This window comes from Prionailurus viverrinus, chromosome A2 (assembly GCF_022837055.1).
Source record: "Prionailurus viverrinus isolate Anna chromosome A2, UM_Priviv_1.0, whole genome shotgun sequence".
NCBI lineage: Eukaryota > Metazoa > Chordata > Mammalia > Carnivora > Felidae > Prionailurus > Prionailurus viverrinus.
In genome coordinates this window covers 115403893-115417590 of record NC_062562.1, presented here as the reverse complement: position 1 = coordinate 115417590, position 13698 = coordinate 115403893, and positions in this window count along the sequence as shown.

The following is a 13698-nucleotide window of genomic DNA, read 5'->3' as shown; positions in this document are numbered from 1 at the left end:
AAAAAAAAAAAAAAAAAAAAAGAAGAAGAAAGAAATATTTACAAAACACAGTGTTATCACAATCAGCTTCTTTGCAAAGATCTCATCAGGATTGCTAAAACAAGGACCTCTGCTACAGTATTTAAAACATAAATTGATTTACTCAAGTTTTGTTTTGTGAAAAACACTTTAGGACCCGCCTGGTTGGGGAAAGTGAGGTCATTCATTCTTTCACTGACTTTCTAAATGGAGGCAGGTCCTGTGGCCGTAGGGGGCGGGGGTTGTCCGAAAATGAAAATGGGAGAGGATGGTTAGTTGAATGTTTTCGCTTTTACTGTTCTTGGGTATTGAGCAACTCAGACACCCCCAGCCGAGTCCTCTCTTCTGCAATGAATGAACCCACCCCCCCTGCCCACCCTGTGATACATGCAATAGGCCTCTGTAGCATGGGATTGCTTTTTCTCATATATCTATCTTTTAGAAAACATGACTCAGTAGATTTCAAATACCTAGTGACTCAACGACAACATACGGTATTTCTTTTCAGTTAAAAGTTTTTAAAGTAGGAAGTACACATACATGGTAAAATGTTCAAACAGGACGTCAGGGCATACAGGGAAAAGTAAGTCTCCTTCCTTTCCAGCTCCTCTCCTTAGAGGTAGCTTCTGACCCACAGTATTTTCACCTAAATCCTCTGTTACCCTAATCTGGGTGAGGTTTTCTTGGCTACCTAGGGACTCACCTCTGTATTTACACGATTGGTTTATACACTGCACGCACACGCATACACATTTGTATGCAAATATCCACACACTTTAATTTCCCATTGTGTGGATGCCACCCAGGCAGTTCTCTATATCATAGAGTACAGACTTTTGAGTCGTACAGCATAGGTTTAAAGCCCAACTCTGCCACTTGTGGTATGACCTTGGCTAAGTTACCCGAAGGATCTGTCCCCTTGTTTGTCCATCTGATAAAGCTGGGATAATAGCAGTTCTTCCCATACAGCTGTTGTGAAGACTGAAGGAGATGACATGTGAAAAATCCCTGGCACATAGGAAGGAAGCCGAAAACATGTGCTCTTTGTAACATTCTGTGGCTCAGGGTCTCTGCTTTGGAGAGCTCCTTCAGCCCAGTTCTGTCAGCCCACGCTGTCTTGCCTGTGAGGGAGGCTATGAACGAGCCAGGCTACTGTGCCAGTGATCAGCTGGTCTCCCAGTCATTTTTCCTCCAAAGAAATGACATTCTGTATTTTGTTGAAAACGCCTTATGGCAAAAGTGAAAAATGCAGGAAAAAAAAGTGGTTTCCCCTCTTTTTTTGAGAACATTAGGATCCCCAAACCTGATCTCTCTATTTAAATATTGAGCCCAGCTGTGTTTTTCTCCTACACCATTTCCAAGGCTTGCTGCCAAGTGTTTTTTTATGACAGGAGCCCTCAGCCTTCCCTGTCCATGGCCCTCATCATTATTCAAAGTCTGGAAAGTGGGAAGACCCTGCAAGGGTGAGGAGATCAGATCTTGTGCTTCCGGCAGCCAGGAAAGAGCAAGTTGTGTGGAGGTGAGAATGCATGTGTGTGGAGAGGTTGGAGGATGCTGCCTGCCACTTTGCATATTGTTAGCCTCTAGGATCTATATTAGTGTCAATGCCATGGGCTGGCATTTGCTTGTGGGAGAGATGGGCTCTTTTTTGCTCCACAACATTAACACAACATCTGTAACTCCACCATGATAGCTTCCTTTCTTTGGATCTCAATGGATCTTCCACTTGGAGAGCTCATGCATCTTATTTTAACATGTACAAACGACCAGGAAAGGCCATGCTGTCAGCATTTATTAACTAATAACCTCAGTGGCTGCATTGCTTCACTGCTGATTTAAAGTAGCTGCCAGCTGAGACCAAGAGAGATAGGACAAATGGGAACATATAGGCAAGTAGAAGAGAAACCAAGTAGCTCTGCATCCTTTTCCACCTTATCCAGGCAAGCTAGTCCTGTCTGTGCCCCCCTCAGAATTACTGCCCATGACTGCTTTCCTACATGCTGTTGGGGTTCAGTTCAGAGAGTTCATCAATGCATTCAAGGTGAGGGAGACAAAGTAACTTCCATTTGGTCTTAGGCTCTCAAGAGAAGAGCTGTTCTCCACATCTCATAGGTTAAAATGTGGTATTGTGCTCTCTTCTTTATTCCAGGTATTGGGGGTGGGTGGGTCTGTAATTTTAGCGGGAGGGAGTATCCCAAGAAAAAAAGAGAAGTCACTGAGTACTAGGAACTTGCAGTTGCTGTCAGAATGTAGTTTCACTTGTCACTAAGTCGTAAAAGGTTTGCAAACTGAAACAGTGAGTTATTTAACAGCTCCTCCGGGATTGAGTCCGGCTGAGCAGACTCCAGGCCTGTAGGACTCTGGGAAATGTGTGTTTTAGGAAAAGTAGTCATATTATGTGGAGAGAGAATATTAGGGACATGTGGTATGTCTCCTTGGAAAGGGCTGGCTGATCTTGGAGGACAGCCAAGCCTAGAGACCAGAGCTCTGGACAGTTCCCAGCCTGGCCCAGTCTCAGTCCTATCCTTTGCTGTCTTAACTCTGATGCCCAGTTGTAGCTCCTGGTGACTTTCTAGTCTGGCCTTAGCTTTTCTAAGGGCAAAGACATGCTGGGGTTGTGTCTAGTTCTGCTGAACCCAAGAAAAAGGCACATTGGCCTGCTGGGTTCCTGCTGCCTAACTGCACATGGTGGCCAATGAGGAGGCCCTCATTGTTTTGCCTTGTTACCTTCCCCTACCAAAGTGGAAAATCCCAGGCATTTTAGGAGGGAAGTGGACTCTCTTGGGGCAACAATGTAGACTCCCCTTGCCTTGGGGACCGCCCCCCTCATCACATCCCTTTTCCTTTGGTCTTCAAACCTGGAAGAGAGTGCTTGGATCTCCAGATGTTAATAAGCCAGCTGCTCTGAAGCTGGTTTGGTGATGAGAACTTGCTTTGCTGATCCTGAAGGAGCCCCACTGGCCTCGCGCTGCAGGGCTGGGGAGGTCACTCAGGCTCAGTTTCAGTGTTCCATCTCTTCTCCATCTGTGGGGTAGGTCTTCTGTGTTGGTGGCTGCTGGTTCTGCTTTACAATTAGGAAACTTCATCATGTCAGAAAGGAGCACAGAGTTAATTTATTCTCACGAGTCATTTGAACCATCTTTGGTTTCTCTAAAGGTCTCAGTTCTCTTGAGTTCAGTGTCATAGGCAGAAACTCAGCATGCAAAAGCATTGGTTGGTTTCTTCTACTCTTTCCCTCAAAATTAAGGTACTAAGAACCCATTTGAAAGCATCACATGTAACGGTAAGACCAGGGGATTCTGCTGGGCTGGCTATGACGTTTTTCATCTCCTTTTCCTGCCCTTTTGGCTACTTTTTTACTAAAAAGAAAGTGTCTTTGTATTTCCAAACTAAGCCTCATGTATGTTCTACTTAGCAAGCTGAATCTATGAAGGTAGGAAGGGTCTCTCTAGTTCTTGTGGTGGAATAATTTCCATGAATACACCTTGGACATATTGAACACTCCGTAGTTCTGAGACATTGGGGTTTATTATTCTGAAGAAGGGTCCACCTGGATTAATTAAACTTATCACAGAAGAATTCAGATCCAGGTAAGCAGGTCAAATAATCACAGGTGATTTCTATTGAGTTGTTGAGTTCTATATAACTATGTATGAGTGTGGTTGTATACAGGGAATAGCTGAAGCCTTGACCTGAAGACCATGGCTGTGGCTCCAGGGAATGCTTCCCTCACTGTGAGGGCTGGCCTTAGATGCCTGGGTTCCCAGAAAGCTGGCTGGTAGTCTGCTGTCACTTTGGTCTTTCACTTTGGTCTGCTGGACCTGTAGCTCCTCCTGTGGGTCTCCATAGTGGTCTGGGTCTGAGCAGCAGTATTGTGTTCCCCAAGGGCTCTGTGGGATGATGGCCCTATGTCTCCCATCCTGGAGGCCATGTTTCTTTTGTGCTATTTTACTACAGGTGAAAGGTATTGTTAGGAGGGAAGGCATGGCCTGTTGCATTAGTCAACTTGGCAAGTGATCAAGATGCATGGAAATGGTTTCCTCCACTCTGGCATTTGAAATTGTCTTCTTGGGAGCTGATGAGCTTTTAAAAGGAGAGCATGCATTCCCATAGATTTGTTTGGGGCCTTGGAACCTAAGCAATTGCTACTAACTGCCTCAGCTTTTCTTGTCCTTCAGGACGATTGGCAAAGAGGCTGTAATATATACTCCTTTCTCTGTGGTAAGTTTGTTGACTCAGGCCCCAGTAAAGCTATTGAAGGCAGCAGGTATATAATATAGACTGGGGCAGGTCAGGTGTGAGAAGAAATTTGGGTTCTGGGTTCACAGTATCCAGCTGATACTGTGTGGCCACTCTTTTGACCAAGTTTGTGAAGACCACTCTGGCCTTCTTGACTTGTCTTAGATTGCAGAATTTAGAAGGAGGTTGGGGCTTTTTGCTGCTAGCAAAAACTTTTGTCTGAATATAAGATTTTCATGAATTAGGCTTGTCTTTTCATTGCATTACTGAATCTTTGGTTTCTTGTGTTTCTTCAGTGTCACTGCTGGAAGATATGGGCATTGGGATAATGAATAATGGGAAGATTTGGGATGAAGTGCCCTCCCATCTCAGGGACCCATTAGAGGGACGCTCTCTAAATTTCCTTCTAGCTCCAGCATTCAGTGATTCTATAGATCTTCACTAGCCATACCTAATAATCCAGAGCCTATTCTTCATGAAACTATAGAAGCAGGATACTCTACATTAGGAAATAGTTCTTGGAAATCCAAAAGAACTATTGGCTGCTTGGGGTGCCGCCCATTTTGACATGCCTAGGATCATGGAGGCCATGGGCAGAATAAACCAATTTGGAAGATGTCGAAGGCCCAGACTTTCAATGCAAGGAGGTAGCAGACTTATTAGTTATCATACAAGAAGAAACAGATCAATATTCAAAATTTTAATTATTTTTAACTTAAAAAATTGCACATGTAATACATGTTCAATGTTGAAAATTGAGAAAATAGAGGAAGGCAAAAAGAGAAAAAATTGCAAAATAATCTTCTCACTGAGTGGTAGTCATTGTTATCATTAAGTTGCAATCATCCTTGCTACCTTTCTATGTAGCTATATATATGTTAACATATGGGAAATAGAAAAATACCGTGCATAGTGTGTTATCGGCTTTTCTTTTCAATACTACTTTATGGGCAATTCTCCAAGTAGGGGTGATGTAAATAATGGCTGTTGAGAAACCATCTCAGAGTAAGACCAGGATGGAGCTCAGGTAGAGATGTGTTGGGGCTGGCCAGTTCAGCTCAAGAGAGCCAACTGTACTCCTTTCTTCCCAACTCTGCATCCAGTGATTTCCTTTGGTAGCTTCATATTAGACAAGGTGGGAGTGTTTACACAATGGAAATTGGCAAATGCTACACACTATGCCCCCCCACCCCAAAACTAGTTGTTAAACATCTTCCAGCACACCAGTGGGCCCAAGGGAATACATGGATATTTTGGAGGCAAAAATCAATGCAATCCAGAGATTGGTTATTATATGTGTACTATTTAGGGAATGTAAGAAAAGCATATATCAAAGGCATTATTTGATCTTACACTTCAAAAGCAATTAGCCATAAAGCTTTTTTTTTTTTTTTTTTTTTTTTAAGGAAAGAAATAGTTTTGGTCAAAGTGTGCTGCTGCAATGTCCCAAAAATGAAGGAAGCAGTTTCTATAAACGTATAGGCACCGACTATCAGCTGAGTTTGGGGGAGTCAGGATGTGCGCAGGGCAGAATTTCTGTTCTACAGAATTAGATGCCCTTGAGTTTCCCTAGCCAGATACCAACTCATGCCAGTAGATCAGTTCTTGAGCCATGGCCAAGTGAGGGACAGGATATTTGTCACAGTGAGAGAATTAGACATGGCAAAGTGGCAACCCACAGGCTTAGTGATTTCTGCTTTGTCACTGTCCCATTCCAACCCGGCTGATGAATCAGGAATCCAGCTTTGGGGCCCTTAGTGGACAGGATGAGGAGAGCCCTGAAGCATTCTTAGGGTCCCCAAAGGATTGCTTCTTGGGTCATAAGTTTAGCTGTTAACTGTACCCAAATCACAAGGAATCACTTATCCTGCTGTTATTCTTGGCATTGTGTCTTATTGTACTGCATCCTCCTCTTGATTCATCTCCGTTATAGTCCTATTGCATATTTCTAGGACATTGCACTAAGAAAACAAACAGTGCTATTAAATCCAACCCCTGCCTCCTTCTGAGGACACCCGCATGATGACAGGAACCTGGTTGATACTTGACTGCGTCATAGCCAAACTTCAGAATATTGAGTAAAATGTAAAACTCCCCGTCAGAAACTTGGTTTGATTTATATGGCACAGCTCCCAGGCAGACCACATGAGACATATGCTAATTTTTTTTTTCCTCCCCAAAGGATGTAAGTCTTCTCATAACAGTTTCAGGGCAGGGTAGAATGACATCTTGTGGATGCCATGACATCTCTCAGTTCTGAACTTCCATCAAGACAGACTGTGCCTCCGTCCTCCTGGAAGTCTTCGCTGACCCATTTCCAGGAATAGTGAGGGTTCTCCTCTGGGCTCTCCTGCAGCATCATGTGCTGTACTAATCCATTTCTAGGCAGTGTCGTGATGACTCTGGAGCCAACCTGCCTGGGTTCAAATCGCTGTTCTGTAATTTTAAGCTGTGGTCAGCTGTGAAGTTATTGAACTCCCCAGCTTCATTTTTCTCCTTCATAAAATGAGGGGTAGCAATCATACCTTATATCATACAGTTGTTGGAATCTATGTAAAATACTTAGCGCTTTGCCTGGCACATAGGAGAGCCCAATAAGCATTGATATTGCTCTCTCTACAATTGACTGAAAGCTTCCCAAGGGCTCTAGCTTTCAATGTCAATGAACAGCAAGCACAGTTGTGAGCACATGCTGGATACTTGGGGCTGATGAATGAATGAAAGGTGGGCTATCCTTTCAATTGATCTGTAGAAAATAATCATCAAGAGTTTAGAAATAGAAAATAGTTTGATACATAAAGCTTTCTTTGTATGTGTGCTTTTTATAGGTCATATAAAATGTTAAGCTCACTTGATTTTCAAATTACAAAGACTGTAATACTTTATTCAATAATTTAAAAAAACATATGTATGTATCTTTATTCCATATTGTGGGCAGTACAGTTTACTAAAAGAAGCATGGATTTCAGAGACAGACTTGATTTAAATGCTGGCCCCATCATTTACTGCTCATATGGCTTTGGGCAAGGCTTCAACCCCCTGTGCCAGAGTTTCCTCATTTGCAAACTGTGGCAAAGAAAACTTCCCTTCTGGAGGTGGTTGTGAAAATTGAATGATATCCACACCCATAAAGTACAGTTATCAGTATGTACAAAATTGTCAGCAGATGCTAATTTTTAAAAAATTGTTGTTATATTCAGGTGGGGCAAGGGACAGAGGGCATGAGAAGGGAAATAGGAAAGGATCAAGGCAGACAAAGCATGATGGAGAAAGACAGCTAAAAAAAATAGAAACAGCCACCAAAAAATAAAGACAAATAAAATGGCCTATCGATTCATTTTGTTTTAAAATATTATATTTTTACTTTTTAGTTTTTGCATAGGCAACGTGTACCAATGGCGCAAAATTCACAAGGTACCAAAGGGTACTCAGTGAAAAATTAATCATTTCCACCCTGCCTGAGCCAACCAGTTTATCTCTTCAGGGGCAAGCAATTCTACTGGTTTTTGTCTTGTGATTCCTTCCAGAAATACTCCATACATTGATAAGCAAAACATTCCTATTTCCCATGATTTAGTTTTATTCTTCTACGTAAGTGGCGGTGTACTAATTACATCGGTCTGCAGCTTACTTCCTTTATTGAATATGTTTTAGCAATCGTTTCTTTTCGAGAGATACAGAACTGACTCTTTCCTTTTGGCCCTTGTATTCCATTTATTAACCCATCCCCCCATTGATGGAACTTTAGGTTGTTTCCAATCTTTTGTTATTACAGATAAAACTACAATGAATAATTTTGTCCATGATTTCACACATGTGAGTGTGTCAGTGGGATAGTTTCCTAGAAATGGAGATGCTTACTCAAAGGATACTGGCAACTGTGATAGACAGAGGTTGTACCAATTTCATGCTTCCTCTGGTGAGGAGTGAAAACACCTGTTCCTCATACTCTTGTCAGCACATGATATTATCAGTCCTGATCTGTGCCAGACTAATAAGGGAAAAATATATCTCACTGGAGTTTTAATTTGCTTCTCTCTGATTACAAGTAAGTTGGAGTAACTGGTCAGATCTCTGAGAACAATTTTTATTTCACTTTTCACCAACTGTCTGTTATATCCTTCGTCTGAGTTTTTGTTGGGTTATTGATCCTTTTCATACTGATTTGAAGGAGCTCTTGATATACTCTGAATGGTAAACTTTTGTTTTTCATGTGCATTTTTAATTTATCATTCATGTTCCTATTAGTTTATAGTGGCCTTTTTTTTTTTTTTGGCCATGCAAAAAGTTTAGATTTAGATGAAGCAGACTTTATATCCTTTCATTTATGGCTTCTGGATTTTGTGACACACATAAAAAGTCTTAGTCTACTCTGAAATCATGAGAATATTCTTCTAAGTTTTCCTCGAGTATCTTTAAATAATATGTTTTCAAAGTATTGAGCAAATACAGACTATGCTTGTCATGTAACAAGATGAATTAGTCCTGTGCACACCCTGATGTAAATGCACACACACAGGAAAAAATGTAGGTCTTGCTAGAAAGTGGTATAGGCAGTACTTTTTCCTCTCTACTTTTGTTTTACAGGTTTTCTTCATTGATCATGTATTACTTGATCCTCAGAAAGATATTGATTAAGTAAAAATGTACTTCTACCTCCTTTAACCATCTTTCAAGATGTCCCTGGGTTACTGGATCTTATGGAATGCTAGTAATGCTGCCTGTTTTGCTTTGGAAACAGTCTGTCTAGCTTCCATCCTGAACAGCTTTGGCCCCATCCTAGTGACTTTGTTGCCAAATCCAAAGGAAGTATTTTAGTGCTGGTCTTACTTTTCCACTATCAGATCTGAAATTCCTGACCATGCCTTCCTGCTTGGCCTCCCTGTTGGTCCTCACTCCTTCCTTCTTGTGATTGATTCTCAGTCTGTGATTTCACACATGTGTACGCGTGTATCAGTTGGGATAGTTTCCTAGAAATGAGTTGCTTATTCAAAGAAATGAGTTGCTTATTCAAAGGATACCAGCACCTGTGATAGACAGATAGAGGTTGTACCAATTTGGTTGGTTGTCTTAGCTGATCCCTGAACTTGGTGACATTTGGGAGGGCTCCCTGTGTACCAAGTGCTCTAAGTACATTGCATAGATTATCTCACTTTTGTCCTCACCAGTTTTCTAAGGGAGCTATGATCATCAATTTTATTTTTCAGATGAGAAAATGGAGAGTTAGAAAAGTTGAGTAACAAGTGCAAGAGTGTCCAGTAGGGTAGAGCCAAGATTGGAACCAGAGACTCTGTGCTCCTAACCTCCCCTCTAAACTGCATATCTTATGAGCATGCTAAACCATCCCAGGCACTACCTCTGTCATGTCATCCCTTTGTGGGTTTACTTACCCTTTCACTTTTACACATATGACTCCCAAGTGTATGTCCGTGGCTCAGAACTCCTATGCATTCTAGACTGACAGTCTAGACATATTCAGTGTTTGGTGGACATTTCCACTTAGATCTCCTACGGACACTTTAAATTCAGCATGGCAGTATCTCCTAGTTATTTTTCATAGTGCCCAGTGGAAAAGGCTGGCACATGAGAACCCAGGAGACTTGAGCTTAGCTATTCTGTAGCTGAGGTTAGCATTTTGCTTTAATTAAGTTTGAGTGAATTCATTAGCACCTGCTAGGACCAGGGCCCTGGCCCTCAAAGAACTTTCAATGATTCAGCTTGATTTGCATGCCCTTGGTCTTTTAATGCCAATAAATTCGTTTGGAAGATTGGTTGCCTTTTCCCCACAGCCCAGAGTAATTTGCTTATCCTGATGGGAAGGCCCATTCATTTCCTAAAAATGAACAGGGCTTCCTCTCATGGAATAATTAACATTAAAGGCCCAGATCCGTTTAAATCCCCTGAGAGTCTATGTCTAATCCATTAGACTTAGTAATCACAGTGAACTTGAAGTAGAGCATCTGATTTAAAAACATTCCAGTGGGAAGAGGAAACTTCAATCAGAAGAGGAATCTTCTGGCTGGAAGATTGGTTTTTATGCTTTTGCAATTGATGACAATCACCATAGGAAGGGCATTACTGGTGTTTTATGTATATCTCTCTATTAATTTAAAAAAATTATAAAAGTAGCACATACTAATTGTAACTGTGGCAAGTCTACCAGCCCCTTGAGATGACTGCTGTTAACAGCTGTACCACCTCCCAGATGCTGCCACAGACTCACAAGAATGGATGCAAACAGGTACCATAATTACACCTACAGGAGTGTGTTATTTATTTATTTTTCAAGTAATGAATCATATAATGCATATTACTCTGCACCTTTTTTTTTCTCACTTAACTCTATATCATGAATATCTTATCCAGGTCAGTTAACATAGCTTTTACTATTTTTAATAATATGTAATATAGCATGTTCCATGATTTATTCAACCAGTTTCCTTTCCATGAACACTCAGTTTATTTTCGTTTTTCCATTTCTATAGGCAAGGCTGCAGGAGACATCCTTGTACATAAATTCTTATGTAATGAAGCATTTATTACTAAAGAGCTATGAAAGTAAGATTGCCAAGCTACAGAGTTGGCTAGTTTCTAGAACCACATTAATACATGAGCAGGGGAAGGGAAAGGGAAGTGATATACTTCTGTCTGTCAGGTACTACAGTAGGTACTTTCCGTAAGTTGCTTGATTTCGTCTTGGTCTCCTGCCTCTAGTCATGTCCCGGTCCCTCCTCTATGTAGCCCAGAGGTTATGTGAGCACGTCACCCCTGTGCTTGGAAGACTTGTGTGGTTCCCATCCTCCAGGGTAAAGGCCAAGCTACTAACAGGGCCCTCAAGGCTCTCCACAGTTTGATGTCATCTGCCTCCTCAGTCGTGCCTCTCTCCCCTTTGCTTCTCATTCCTGCACATCCCCAGCTGTTTGCTGTTACCCACCTTATCAGGCCACTGCAACTCTCTTGGCCTTTGCTTTGCCTTCCTCTCTGTTCTCATGGTCCTTCTTCACCTCTTCCCCTGGCTCTTCTCTCACTCACCAATTAGCACTCAGTCCCTGGATCCTTCAGAACAGCTTTTGCAGGCTGGTTTATGAATTAGTCAGGCTGGATCATGCTGTAGTGACTTACAACCCACAGATCTCAGTGGCTTAATACACGTTTATTGTTTGCTTAATCAAAGTCTGCTTCAGGTCTGGGTCCTCACTCTCCCGGGCAGCTCCCCTCAGTGACCTGCATGGAGGAGCTGATGGAGTCTCCACTATCCTGTATCATCCAGAACACTTGGCTCTCCTGGTCCACGTGGAAGAAGAGAATACTGAGAGTGTCATGCTGGCCCACTGGCCAATCCTATTATACTGCCCTGCTTAACTGCAAGGGGGCAGAAGCATAGTCCTCTCATGAGGCTAGAAGGAAAGGAGAATTGGATATAGATTAGCACTAGAAGCTTCTGCAAAGGTGAGATGCCACCACTCTATGTCTATTGAAATTATTATGTGGCATTAGAATGATAATTTATGTGTGTCTTCTCTACTAGAGTGGACACTTCTGGAGAGTAGAGGATTTTTACCTTGTTAATCTTCATATCTGTGACATCTGGCACTTGTATGACACATAGGAAATGGCTGAGAAATTTGTGTTGGCCAAATCCATTCATACAAATCAAATAATCTACACATTTTAGATGAGACACTGAAGTTGAGAAGGGTCAACTAACTCACCTATGATTATGCACCTGGGAGGTAGCAAAACTGGATTCAAATCCAAGTCCGTCAGATTCCAAAACTCATGCTTTTTGGAAAGTTCCTAGAAGTTAAGATTCCAAGGTCTGACTTGGGACAATGAGCATTTCACACACTGGGAATGAATTCAGTTTTACAGACTCAACAACCCTAACAGTCTCTCTCTCTCTTCTTTTTTTAAAGTAATTTTAAAAAATATTTATTTATATTTGAGAGAGAGAGAGAGAGAGAGAGAGAGAGAGAGAGAGAGTGCTTGCGAGAGGGAGAGGGGCTGAGAGACGGAGACAGAGTCCGAAGCAGGCTCCAGGCTCTGAGCTTTCAGCACGGAGCCCAACTTGGGTCTTGAACTCATGAGATCATGACCTGAGGTGAAGTCAGATGCTTAACCGACTGAGCCATCCAGGCACCCCAAGAACCCTAACAGTTTCTTTAGTGCACCAAGTTTGGAATGCATCTACCAAGGGACCTCCTCTGTGTTCTGGGAGCCAGTGTTGAAAAATTCAGCAACGCTTTGTGACCCAAGATCTCCCAGGTACGTACTTAAAACAGGGCAAGAAAAGCCAGTCCCCAGCCAAACTGAAGGACATTTAAGCCACTATCAGCTCTGATATTCCTCTGTCCTCACTAAATGTATTTGAATTTAAATAAAACCCCCATTTCATATAATCTGTGTGGCTATAGGGAGCTGTAGAATTGGGGTTTGAAATTGAGTTTGAGCCCTAGCTCTGCCACATCCTAACCTCACTCCTGGACCTCTGAGCCTCCCTTTACTTATTTGTAAACATTGACTATAAAAATACTCGCCTCACTTTGTGCTCCATTGACTCCAAGTTCTAACAGAGCCTCAGGTAAGTATGCTACTGTGTCATGGTTCTCCAGAGAAATAGAACCAACAGGAGATCTTATGTGTGTCCAGTAGGAGTTTATATATATGAAATAAGGAATTGGCTCATATAGCTATGGAGGCTGAGAAGTCCCAAGATCTACAGTTGGCAAGCTAGACCCAGGAGAGCCAATGATATAGTTCCAGAATCTGAAGACCTGTGGACCAAGTCGGCATAAGTCTCAATCTGTGGATAGAAGAAGACCAGTGTTCCAGCTCAAGCATTCAGGCAGAGCGGGTGAATTCTGCCTTACTCAACATTTTTGTTGTATTCAGGCCTTCAGTGGATTGGATAAGGCTTACCCGCTTTGGGGAGAACAATATGCTTTATTCATACATTAATTCATAGACACTCATGCAGACTTATCCAGAATAATGTTTAAAACTGGGCACCCCATGGCCCAGTCAAGTTGACACAAAACTAACCATCACACCTAACCTTCTTATGTCCCATAATTTTCACTGTTTCTTAATCTGTAGGACTCATGCTTGCATTCTTTCTATGTTGTTATTTTGTGTTTAAAAAACAGTAAAAGATGAAGTTCTGGAAGTGGTATAATTTTACCTCCTAGAAGTATTTTTAGGTGAAAATTATTTACTAACAGTCCAGGGAAAATTCGGTTCAAAATAATTCCCACTAATGTTCACTATTTTCCCTTACCTTGATTAATTTACATTTTTTAACTTAAAAAACAGTAGACTTCAGTGTTTAGAGTATTTTCTGGTTCACAGTAAAATTGAGTGGAAGGTACAAAGATTCCCCATATAACCCCTGCCCTCACATGTGTACAACCTCCACCTTTACCAATATCCCACCAGAGTGGT